This window comes from Triticum dicoccoides, chromosome 5A (assembly GCF_002162155.2).
Source record: "Triticum dicoccoides isolate Atlit2015 ecotype Zavitan chromosome 5A, WEW_v2.0, whole genome shotgun sequence".
NCBI classification, from domain to species: Eukaryota; Viridiplantae; Streptophyta; class Magnoliopsida; order Poales; family Poaceae; genus Triticum; species Triticum dicoccoides.
In genome coordinates, this window is record NC_041388.1 from 232,676,232 (window position 1) to 232,688,382 (window position 12,151).

The following is a 12,151-nucleotide window of genomic DNA, read 5'->3' on the forward strand; positions in this document are numbered from 1 at the left end:
CAAACTGATAATTTGACGAGACTTGCAAAGATAACCAATCATACATAAAAGAATTCAGAGAAGATTCAAATATTGTTCATAGATAAACTTGATCATAAACCCACAATTCATCGGTCTCAACAAACACACCGTAAAAGAAGATTACATCGAATAGATCTCCACAAGAGAGGGGGAGAACTTTGTATTGAGATCCAAAAAGAGAGAAGAAGCCATCTAGCTAATAACTATGGACCCGAAGGTCTGAGGTAAACTACTCACACTTCATCGGAAGGGCTATGGTGTTGATGTAGAAGCCCTCCGTGATCGATGCCCCCTCCAGCGGAGCTCCGGAACAGGCCCCAAGATGGGATCTCATGGATACAGAAAGTTACTGCAGTGGAATTAGGGTTTTGGCTCCGTATCTGATCGTTTGGGGGTACGTAGGTATATATAGGAGGAAGGAGAACGTCGGAGGAGCAACAGGGGCCCCATGAGGGTGGAGGGCGCGCCTGGGGGGGGGGGGTAGGCGCGCCCCCTACCTCGTGGCCTCCCCGTTGGTTGCTTGACGTGGGGTCCAAGTCTCCTGGATATTGTTCGTTCCAAAGATCACATTCCCGAAGGTTTCTTTTTGTTTGGACTCCGTTTGATATTCCTTTTCTTTGAAACCCTAAAATAGGCAAAAAAAGAGCAATTCTGGGCTGGGCCCCCAATTAATAGGTTAGTCCCAAAAATAATATAAAAGTGGATAATAAAGCCCAATAATGTCCAAAATAGTAGATAATATAGCATGGAGCAATCAAAAATTATAGATACGTTGGAGACGTATCAACCACGAAGGTCTATTCCTGCAAGCAATCTAAGAACGAGCAAGAATATGATAAAGCAATATGAATATTGCGTATATATATGAAGTATTGATAATGGTGGGGATCCGTAAGCGGTCTTGGTCTGGTCGTTGGACACAAACGAAGTACACGAAGTTGCGATGGCTAACTTTTAACTAGACAAGTCCCCCGAAAAAAGCTACTAGATGGATCTACTTATATAGGAGCAAGGGGTGGCAGCCAAGGAGGTGGGAGGACGTCCCAAGGCAGCCTAAAACTAACTCTAGGTCGTACAAGGCTCATGGGACCAAGTGGAGGTGATGCAACACCTTTGGGCTTGTAGTTTGACTCGGATTCTGCTGCAACATCATATTGTTTCATCCATACTCAATGCTTCGGATGAATTTGAAGGTGAATCCAATTGTGTTGGAAAGAGCACGAAATCTACTTTCAAACGAAAAAAGAATCACCCAATTCGGAGTCCATATGAAAACGTTGTTGGTGTTTTAAGTCAGGTATGTCTGTGCAGTCCGAATCTGAATCCAGAACGTGAGAGACTTGGACTCTATCTTCTCTTGGCCCAAAAGTGACGTGAGAGGACTTTTTGAACAACACCTAAACTTCTATTTTTCCCTTATCTTCATATGTGGATTGTACAAATGTCCCATACACCTACAATTAGACATGACACAAAAGTTTGTGAAGTATTTTTGTCCTGGATGACAAAAATAAATTATTGCATAGTTTGCATTAGAAATCACCTCACAAATATACATGTATGCAATATTTTTGGTCGTATCCGAGGTAGTCATGTCCTCATCATCCTCCCCTTCTTGAAAACAAAGCCGTCCTCGGCGTTGCTTAATCTGAAGTGTGGCTAACGAAAGAGACAAGGTGTACATGTTGTATATGTATATGTCATCCATTTTTACTTCCCTTGGTTTTTGCACAAATGACACATGTATACATGAGTAATTTTCATAGTTCATAAAATCTGAAGCCGAAATATTATCACAAGAAGTAGAAGGCATGAAAATATTGCAACTCAGTTTGCACATATAAGTGAAGCTCTTATTCATATCAAAGGATTGACAATGTTCATCATTAAACCATCCCAACATTGGTGAATAAACCTTACTTGCATCAAATTTACATGCTACAACATGCTTAAATAAGAAAACATGCAATAAGTCATTTGACACAGAATCATCACCAAGATTAGAGGTCATATCAAAATGATTAAACATTGGTTTCTTTTGCATCAACATTTAATTCAATGGGCGCATTGAAAATTGTTGGTATTTCAGTTGTTTGATCACATGACGCATTCATGACAGTAACAAGATTCTCTAAAATAGGTGGTGTGCTCAAATCAAGAGGTAACTCAACACATGATGCATTCAAGTTAACTAGGTATGCATAATTCTCATGTGAAGTTATATCATCAATACCTTTACCGTTACCTTGTCGCAAAGACGTAGCTGATGTAGGTACGGACGCTGACAATGTACCATACTCTTGAGATGATGTCGCGCTCACAATCCAAGGTGGGGCTGCTCTAGTAGGTGTAATGGTGGAGGAACCAACCGGCGATGGTGAGCATGAACTGGAATAGTAGTAGTTGTAGTCACCAAATGCATCCTCCTGTATCTGTCTCTCAAAGGTACAAGCACGAACATACATACCAGTAATGCAACGAGGAATATACTGAAATCTTGCCTGAATATCATGGTTCAAACCACCAAAAAAATCTATTCATCGTATCATCCTCAGATTCTTCTATGACACAATGATGCATATAAGATTTCAACTCTTTGTAGTAAGCATGAACAGTGTTGTTGCCTTGTTTAAAATGTTCAAATTTGCGAAGCAATTCACGAGATAGTAAGGAGGGAAACATTGTTGTCTCATTACATATTTCAAACCTTTCCAAGTTGTGGGTTGGTTATCAATGTTTTTCTTACAATGCACACTCCACCAAACAAAAGCAAAACTAGTAAATGCTCTAGTGGCAGCTCGCACTCGCTCAAGTTCAGAAAAGTCATGGTGACTAGAAACTTGTTCTATTTCAAGCTCCCAAGCTAGATAAATAGCAGGATTAAATCTACCCTCAAATGACGGTAAAAAGATAACCTGACCATGTGCTTGTGTGTGTTGTCCCAACTCTCATGATGGTGAAGATGTGCCCGTCGTCCAAGAACTTCTATCTCCGGAACCTGTCATGATTAGTAGAAACAAGAAAAAAATTCAAGAAAATGTTCCTATGAACTACTAGGATGTGGTTGTAAAGTGCTCACAGTAAAGCAAATATCAATATCTTACAAGTTCTTATCATGCGGCAGGTGGTGACACGCAACCAACGGTGTCAAATAACTCCAAAGATTGTGTAAAGCGATTGCCAGGGGAACATACGTATACACAGTGTAGAAATATGTGGAGCTGGGTTGGCTATATATGGTAGCAAAAGATTAGCAATAATCAATTCATAGATGCAATGTTGAATAAACGCTCAACGATGGTACTGTGCTGGTCCTAGGCTAGACCAGACTAGAGACGCGAGCTTAGAACACTAATAAGGTCACGCCTTAGCACAAGTAGCATCAATAAAGGATATGAAGTAGCTCTGGACAACAAAATATAAGTGAAGATCACAATAGCCGTAAAGATAATGATGTGAAACAACAGCCAAGCAAGATATATCAATAACTTTCTCTCCAACTTTCCTTTGGAAAAATTGTGCCAATTTTTTGATAATGTTTTTCAAGAATGGTATTGACTCAAGCTTTCAAACACAAAAGGAATCACTGAATTCCGAGTTGATATGAGGAGTCAAAAAATTCTAAAACTACCTGAAAAACTAGAATAAGCTGTGTTTGTGAACTTCGGAGGGCAAAAATACCTATTTAGAAGCCAATTTTGAGGTGCCAAACATTGAACAAGCTTCTGCAACTATTTAGACGCGGCTCGTTGCTAGCTTTCATTTGAGTACTCGCGGAGCCAAAACGGACTTCGTATGAGGAAGTTATGCCGGTTTTACTGAACAGTGCACAAAAAAAGATTCCAATCCGAATTCAATTACGAGATTGAGTCTAGATAGATCCGATTTTTTTTCTCTTATTTTTTCCTCAATTTTTTTTCTTTTTCTTTCTCTGACTTTTTTCTCTTTCCCTCTTTCCAAAACAAACTAGATAAGATGCAGATTGGATCAAGCGAAGATGTGAACGATCTCAACTATGATTATGACAATGAACGGTGGGTAGCATGTGGTGGAAATTGATGGATGGGTGGTGGACAGCGGAAGGGATAATGTTGCAGCGGCGGCGTGACTAATGGGAACAGAACTCGGAACTCTAAACGAACTAGACACTAAGACCAGCAACTCGACACGATGATGCAACCGATAATTCAACTATGCAAGCAATGAAAAGAAAATTGCAAAGGCTCAAACTGGCTTGGACAAAGGATGAATAGATCTAACTTTTTGTGGCTTTTTCTTGGACAATAGGTAAGAAAATAAATGTAATCTAGGAAAAACTGGAAATTCTCACCGAGCAACCTGAAAACTGATACCACTTGATAGAGGTGAGGGTGTCCCGATCTTTCGATGAGATGATAACTATCCATTTGGTGGAGACGACTTTGACGATCCGACTACAAACGTGCACGACGTTGCACCTTAGCAATCGCTAAACCAATCTCCTGAGTTTACTGACGATGCCGGAAGCATGGTCAGCCTGACCACGAAGGTCTATTCCTGCAAGCAATCGAAGAAAGAGCAATAATATGATAAAGCAATCTGGATATTGCGAATATATATGAAGTATTGATATTGGTGGGGATCCGTAAGCGGTCTTGGTCTGGTCGTTGGACACAAACGAAGTACACGAAGTTGCAATGGCTAACTTTTAACTAAACAAATCCCCCGGAAAAAACTACTAGATGGATCTACTTATATAGGAGCAAGGGGTGGCGGCCAAGGAGGTGGGAGGACGTCCCAAGGCAGCCTAAAACTAACTCTAGGTCGTACAAGGCTCATGGGACCAAGTGGAGGTGATGCAACACCTTTGGGCTTGTAGTTTGACTCGGATTCTGCTGCAACGTCAGATTGTTTTGTCCATAACTCAACGCTTCGGATGAATTTGAAGGTGAATCCAATTGTGTTGGAAAGAGCACAAAATCTACTTTCAGAAAAAAAGAATCACCCAATTCAGAGTCCGTATGAAAATGTTGTTGGTGTTTTGAGTCAGGTATGTCTGTGCAGTCCGAATCTGAATCCAGAACGTGAGAGACTTGGACTTTATCTTCTCTTGGCCCAAAAGTGACGTGAGAGGACTTTTTGAACAACACCTAAACTTCTCTTTTTCCCTTATCTTCATATGTGGATTGTACAAATGTCCCATACACCTACAATTAGACATGACACAAAAGTTTGTGAAGTATTTTTGTCCTAGATGACATAAATAAATTATTGCATAGTTTGCATTAGAAATCACCTCACGGATATACATGTATGCAATTTTTTGGTCGTATACAAGGTAGTCATATACTCATCAGCTTGGGTGCTCCGAAGATGATCGGCTTTCTCGTTGTTGCCTTGAGGAAGATGAAGGGGAAGAACTATTGACCAACAAGGTCCGAATCTCCTCCATCCTTGCATCATTCTATAGTTTGTGGTCGTTGAGCTTGTGGTCGAAGAGTCGCAAGTCGGTGGCGAGGTTGTCGATGCGCTCTTACAATCTTGATTGTGCGCCTTGCATTTGTCATTATAAATCTAAGATTGACGATTTGGTGATGTAGTTGTTCGCACCGTCGTTGTTGTCGAAGACCGAAGATGAAATGCCTTGCCTATCCATCACAAGACTCGGGCAAATATGAGTGGGAGAAAGAAGAGAACTATACCAAATGTACCTTGACCGATGTTGAAAATGGATCAATGATCGCTCAATGATGTAACCAGGAAATAGCACAATTGGTACCGATCTCGTCAATTTCTCACCTACACAAATAAGGCTTATGGTGGAGCTCGGTGAGGACAGTGGCACAAAAATTTGATGCAAAATGTTAGCAAGAGTCAATAATGTTGAAAGAGATTCACAAATTCGCAAGTGAAACAAGTAGACCAATAGCAATGAATGGCACACGGAAACGCACACACGGATAAATAAATGGGGTCATGCAACCAAGGAATGAGCTCAAAATGTGGAATCCATGGGAAATGCTCTTATTGCACAACTCTAGAGAGACGCTAGCACGATTGCTCAATAGGCGGATACGACACTTGTGCACAACCTATAGGAGACAAAAATGCAACGACTTCTATCCCAAGTACGATATGTCCGTATGGTTCCCAATGTTCCTCTCAAGATGATCTAAGATGATCGGATATGACAATCTTATGTGCAATGTGGTATGATGCTATGGCTATTTCTTACAAGCTCTTTGCTCTCTTTTTCTTTGCTTAAAAGCTTATTCTTTTTTATATGGCCACAATACGAAATGCACAAACCAAGATAGCAATTGGGTATATACGGGAACAATCTTGTGACACAAGGGATGATATGATACCAATATGATATGGTATGTATGCAATGGATGGTGTAGATCACTAATGTGCACAAGTAACATTGCCGGCAATACTCAAATGCCTAGTCTCGTTGGGCAAGTGACGCAAAATGGGCTAGGGGTTATCAATGCAATTTCAAGGGGAATATACAATAGTGTCATCGAGGTTACCGTCCTTATGTACGATGGCGACCTCGTGTTGATGATGAGTGGCGGTGTTCTCGATGTCGAACCGTTCCTAGTTAGCCGAAACACCCTAGGAAATAGAAAAACCGCGAACTCAAAATCTCAAAGGCAGATGTCAAAATGGTGGTAGCCGGAATGCGGTAGTGGTTGTGGGAGTATTGGTGGAAACCCGGTCAAAATGGATTATGGTGGAGTGGTATGATGGGCTATACACGGTGTCGGGGTTGAAGGCACGGTCCCTAAGTAGCCTAAACACCTTAGGAGACACAAACCACAACTCAAACAAGCTCACAAAATTGGGTTAAGTTGGGGTGGCGGAAGTGTATGGTGGGCAAGGTTATGCGGAAGTTATGATAGTGGTTGATGAAGAAACAATCGTCCCTAAGTAGCCGACACTACTAGGAAAAGGGCTATAGCTAATATGGACATTAATGGCGCACCACATATGTGGTGCGCCACTGCTATATAGCAGTGGCGCACCATGTGTAGGTACGCCATTAATGTCCATATCACTAATGGCGTACCACACCCACGATGCGCCATTACTAACAATTTTTTTCCAAAACTAGTAATGGCGCACCAGGGCATACTGTGCGCCACTACTAATATTTTTGTACTTTTTTTTCCAAAACTAGTAATGGCGCACCAGTGTATAGTGCGCCATTACTAGTTCAAACTAGTAATGGCGCACCACAACCACGGTGCGCCACTTCTAACATTTTTTTTTGCAAAACTAGTAATGGCGCACCACATAACGGGTGTGCCATTAGTAACCAGGGTTACTAATGGCACATTGTTAGGTGGTGCGCCATTACTAACTTCCTTTGCACACCCCCCGGTGGACCGCCTTTTCAGTTTTAGAAAAAATAAAAGAAAATGATGGAAATGTCAAAAAAATAAAAGAAAATAAGTTTCCCATGTGATATGTGGTCTAGTTGTTGGGAAAATTTACAAATATGAATTTCGACTTTATTTGCAAAATGTCTCTGGAATTTAGTAAAATGGGCATAACTTTTGCATACGAACTCAGATTAAAAAGTTTTTTATATGAAAAATCATCTACTCGAAAAGTTACATCCGAATTCAACCGAGGGAACCCCGTTGAAGATTTTCAGAATCCCAAAAAACTAACAAAACGAAAGATACATGGCTTTTAAGATCTAGAGGGGGGGGATGGAAAAAAATCAAACTTAGTAATGGCGCACCATTTGCTAGGTGCGCCATTAGTAACAGAAAAAAATGTTCAAAATATGATACGTAATATGACCGGGAAGTTTGAAATATTTTTTCAAAATTTCATCACACTCATGAACATGAACAAAGTCATAGACATCAACAAGGTTTAATAGGATTGATATGATAGATATATCAACAAGTGCCTGTTAAGTGAGCTGGTGCTGGGGTTGGATAAAACTACGAAGTTAAGCATGCTCGGCCCATGTACCCCTTCACTTCATCAAACCCAAAAAATCACAAAAAAATTTGGGGCTATTTTTGGTGGGGATTTTGGAGATTGGGGAAGAACACAACAAAATTAGGCTAGAAAATGAAGAGGGGAGGCTCCGAAATCGTGATCAACGTGGCTCATGATACCAAGATGATGTAGGGTGGAACTCTATATGGCCGATCTTTCACGAAAGGATCGGATCCCACGATGAACACGAAGAACACAAGGGGAAAACACGAAAGGAAACACAAGAGAATCACTCAAACCAACGAGATTAGGTCACACATATGCTAGATTCTCGAAACACAAAGAGATACACGATCCAAATCCAACAAAGGACGATACATAGGGTAACTGGTTCTTCTCCGTGAGGAGGCCTTGAATCCGTCAGGATCTTCCCGCGAGGGGTCTTGTATCCAAGGTGGATCTTCTCCGAAGAGGCCGCAGTCTCTCTCGGTGGAGTAGATCCGGATGGATGAGAAAAGCTCTATCTCAAATGAGCTAAACCAATGCTAACCCTAACTAGGAGGTGGGAGAGGTCTATTTATAGTCGTAGTACAAGTTGGGACGAAGTGAAGGGGTACATGGGCCGGTGGCCCGTTACACTACGCGCAGGGTTGGCCGGATGTCCAGGCATCGGTCCGGATGTCCGGGCATCGGTCCGGATGTCCGGGCTGGGAGGCCGGATGTCCGGGCTGGCCTGGGTCGCTTCCATATGCATTCGGTGATGGAGGGCCGGATTTCTGGGGACACGGAACGGATGTCCGGGCTTAGGCCAGATGTCTGGCTGCTGTAGCAGCTGGCTCTTCGTCCTTCTCCTTCCTTCACTTTCGCGCGCACTTGGCCTTGATCCTTGGGCTCTCCATGGTCACCTCGGGTGTACCTGAGTATGCACAAGGTCCGCACTTGAAGTAGCATCCATGTCTTACATACGGAAAGGGAGGATTCGGAAAGGAAAGAGTTCACCTTAGGTCCAATGGCGTATGCTCGAGGGTACATGGGGATGATCGTAGGATGCTCCGCATCAATGCTTGTAAGTACGTCTCATCTTGTGATGAATGTCAAATAATAGGTAAGATCGGTAAGCGTCAAGAAATGCCTATGAATTATTCACTTGCTGTTGAACCATTTGATGTTTGGGGATTTGATTACATGTGACATTTTCCTTCCTCTAATGGGTATACACATATTTTGGTTGATGTTGATTATGTTACTAAATGGGTAGAAGCTATTCCAACCAGTAGTGCTGATCACAACACCTCTATTAAAATGCTTAAGGAAGTTATTTTCCCAAGGTTTGGAGTCCCTAGATATTTAATGACTGATGGTGGTTCACACTTTATTCATGGTGCTTTCCGTAAAATGTTTGCCAAGTATGATGTTAACCATAGAATTGCATCACCCTATCATCCCCAGTCTAGTGGTCAAGTTGAACTTAGCAATAGAGAAATAAAATTAATTTTGCAAAAGACTGTCAATAGGTCCATGAAGAATTGGTCTAAGAAATTAGATGATGCACTTTGGGCTTATAGAATAGCATATAAAAATCCTATGGGTATGTGTCCTTATAAAATGGTTTATGGAAAAGCTTCTCATTTGCCTCTTGAGTTAGAACATAAAGCTTTTTGGGCAGTCAAAGAGCTCAACTATGATTTTAAACTTGCTGGTGAAAAGAGGTTATTTGATATTAGCTCTCTAGATGAATGGAGAATCCAAGCATATGAAAATGAAAAGTTATTCAAAAAAAAGTTAAAAGATGGCATGCCAAAAGAATCCAACAGCGTGAGTTTAAAGTTGGAGAATATGTTCTTTTGTACAACCCTTGTTTTAGATTTTTTGCAGGGAAGCTCCTCTCAAAATGAGAAGACCCATATGTCATCGAGGAGGTTTACCGGTCTGGTGCCATCAAAATAAATAACTCTGAAGGTACTAACCCGAAGGTTGTCAATGGGAAACGAATAAAGCATTATATCTCAGGTACACCAATTAAAGTTGAAAGTAATATTATCCAAACTTTGACACCGGAAGAACACATAAAAGAGTCCTTTCGGAACACCCGAGAATCGTGAAAATAAGGAGGTACGTGATACGGTAAGTAAACAGACTCCAAAAAATCCGCAAAAATATTTTTGTCAGTGTTGGAATATTTTAGAATTTTGGAAATAAAGAAACTCCCAGGAAGAGTCCCCTGGTGGGCTGTAGCGACCGGACCTCAAACAGTCTGATCTCTGTGCTCAGGTGTCATCCCTGGATCAGTAATGCTGACACCACACAGTACTTGAAGGATTTATAACAGAGTAGCAATCACACACTTATTACATCGAGTGTCTCAATAGAGATCTTATTACAATAAATATGGCTTAAGGCCATCTAATAACGATAACAGCGGAAGGCTTGGAAGATAAGTGAGTTCATCAACTCCAACGACATCACTGAGTATAGAACCACGACCTAAAAACTCCTTAATCATCGTCTGAAAAGTCTGCAACATTAAAGTTGCAGCCCGAAACGGGTCAGCACATGGAATATGCTGGCAAGGTAACACATAGAGAGTAATGGAATGAAACAGGCTATTCTATATGCATATTTGGCTGGTGGAAAGCTCTATGGTTATAGTTTTGCGTAAAGCCAATTTTTCCCCACTTCAAAGAAATAAATTTATTTAACTATCATGGTAGTTGCTAAACATTGAGAATGGTTGACAGCATTCTCAATCCCAATTAAGCATCAACATTAAAACCCAACAATATTAATTTAGAGTAACATGTTGAGATTCACATGAAAATCCAAGTACTAGATACTCAAGATGTCCATAACCGGGGACACGGCTAACCATGATTAGTTTATTACACTCTGCAAAGGTTTGCGCACTTTTCCCCACAAGACTCGATCGCCTCCGTTTGGTTTCTCGCACTTCCTGGTGTTTGAGAAGACGGATGACCGAGACATAGTCTTTCAGAAGCGCTAGCACCTTACGATCGGGTAGACCGTACCACCTACATCCCCTACATCTGCTAGTCTACCACTATAAGAGTTCGCACGACTTAGTCAACTATGCTAGAGCCCATAATAGCTTGTGGCTGCACACAGAATTTTCTAGTATGAATAGTCTTATGATCCCTTTGAGCCTGGGTGGCGGTCCAAAAGAAAACAGGCAAGTCCTGGAATACCCAGGTGCCTCAATCCACCCAGATGTGTGTTTAAGTTGCCGCCTTAGATAAACCATTAATTAACAATCTCACATCTGTCATGGATATCACTCACCCAATCCACGTCTACTAGCATAGCATGGCATAATAAGCAAACGTAGAAGTAACTCCCAAAGGTTTGATAATAAACAGGTATTAGGTACTACCTCAACTACTTCCCATCCCACAATTTAACTAGATCCTAATCATGCAATGTGTGAGGATTGATCTAATGCAATAAAACTGGGTAGTAGGAAAGATATGATCAAAGTGTTACTTGCCTTGCTGATGATCCGCGAAACCTAGAGATTCGAAGTAACAGGCGGCGCACTCCGGGTATTCTATCGCAGACAAACAAACAAGCATACAATAAGCATTCATCCAATGCACAGGTAAAACTCAAATAAGAGATCTAACCAGAAGGTTAAACTTAAGAACTCCGGTTTGCAAAGAGAATCAAATCAAACAAAGCAACGAAAGTCAAACGGCAAAGGAAACAGGCTTCGTTTAATATTCTGGATCTAGGGCAATTTTTAAAGTGGCAAAAACTTGTTTAAGTTGGTTAAATGGATAGAGGGTTTCGAGAAGAAACTCCAGGCGGTTGAATCGCCTGATTCCGACAAACGAGCGAAAAGTTATACTAAAACGAAAATCGGATCAAAAATCGCGATCAGAAAAATTGCGGATTTAATCCGAGAAAAAGAAAAACGACGAACGTTCGCTATTTAAATAAATTGGAAAAACCGATCTATTTAAAAAACCGACACTAAAAGAAAGAACAGACAAAACCGTCGGAAAAACCGAACGGTTTTTTTTCTAAAAAAATTCTACCCGGCAACTCCGGCGAGAGATCCGGCGGCGAAGGCGGAGCTCCGGCGGTAGCGGCGGTCGGCGGCAGGGCGGCGGGATCCGGCGGCGAGGCGGCGGGGCGGCGGCAGGATCCGGCGCGGCGGCGGCGGGGCGGC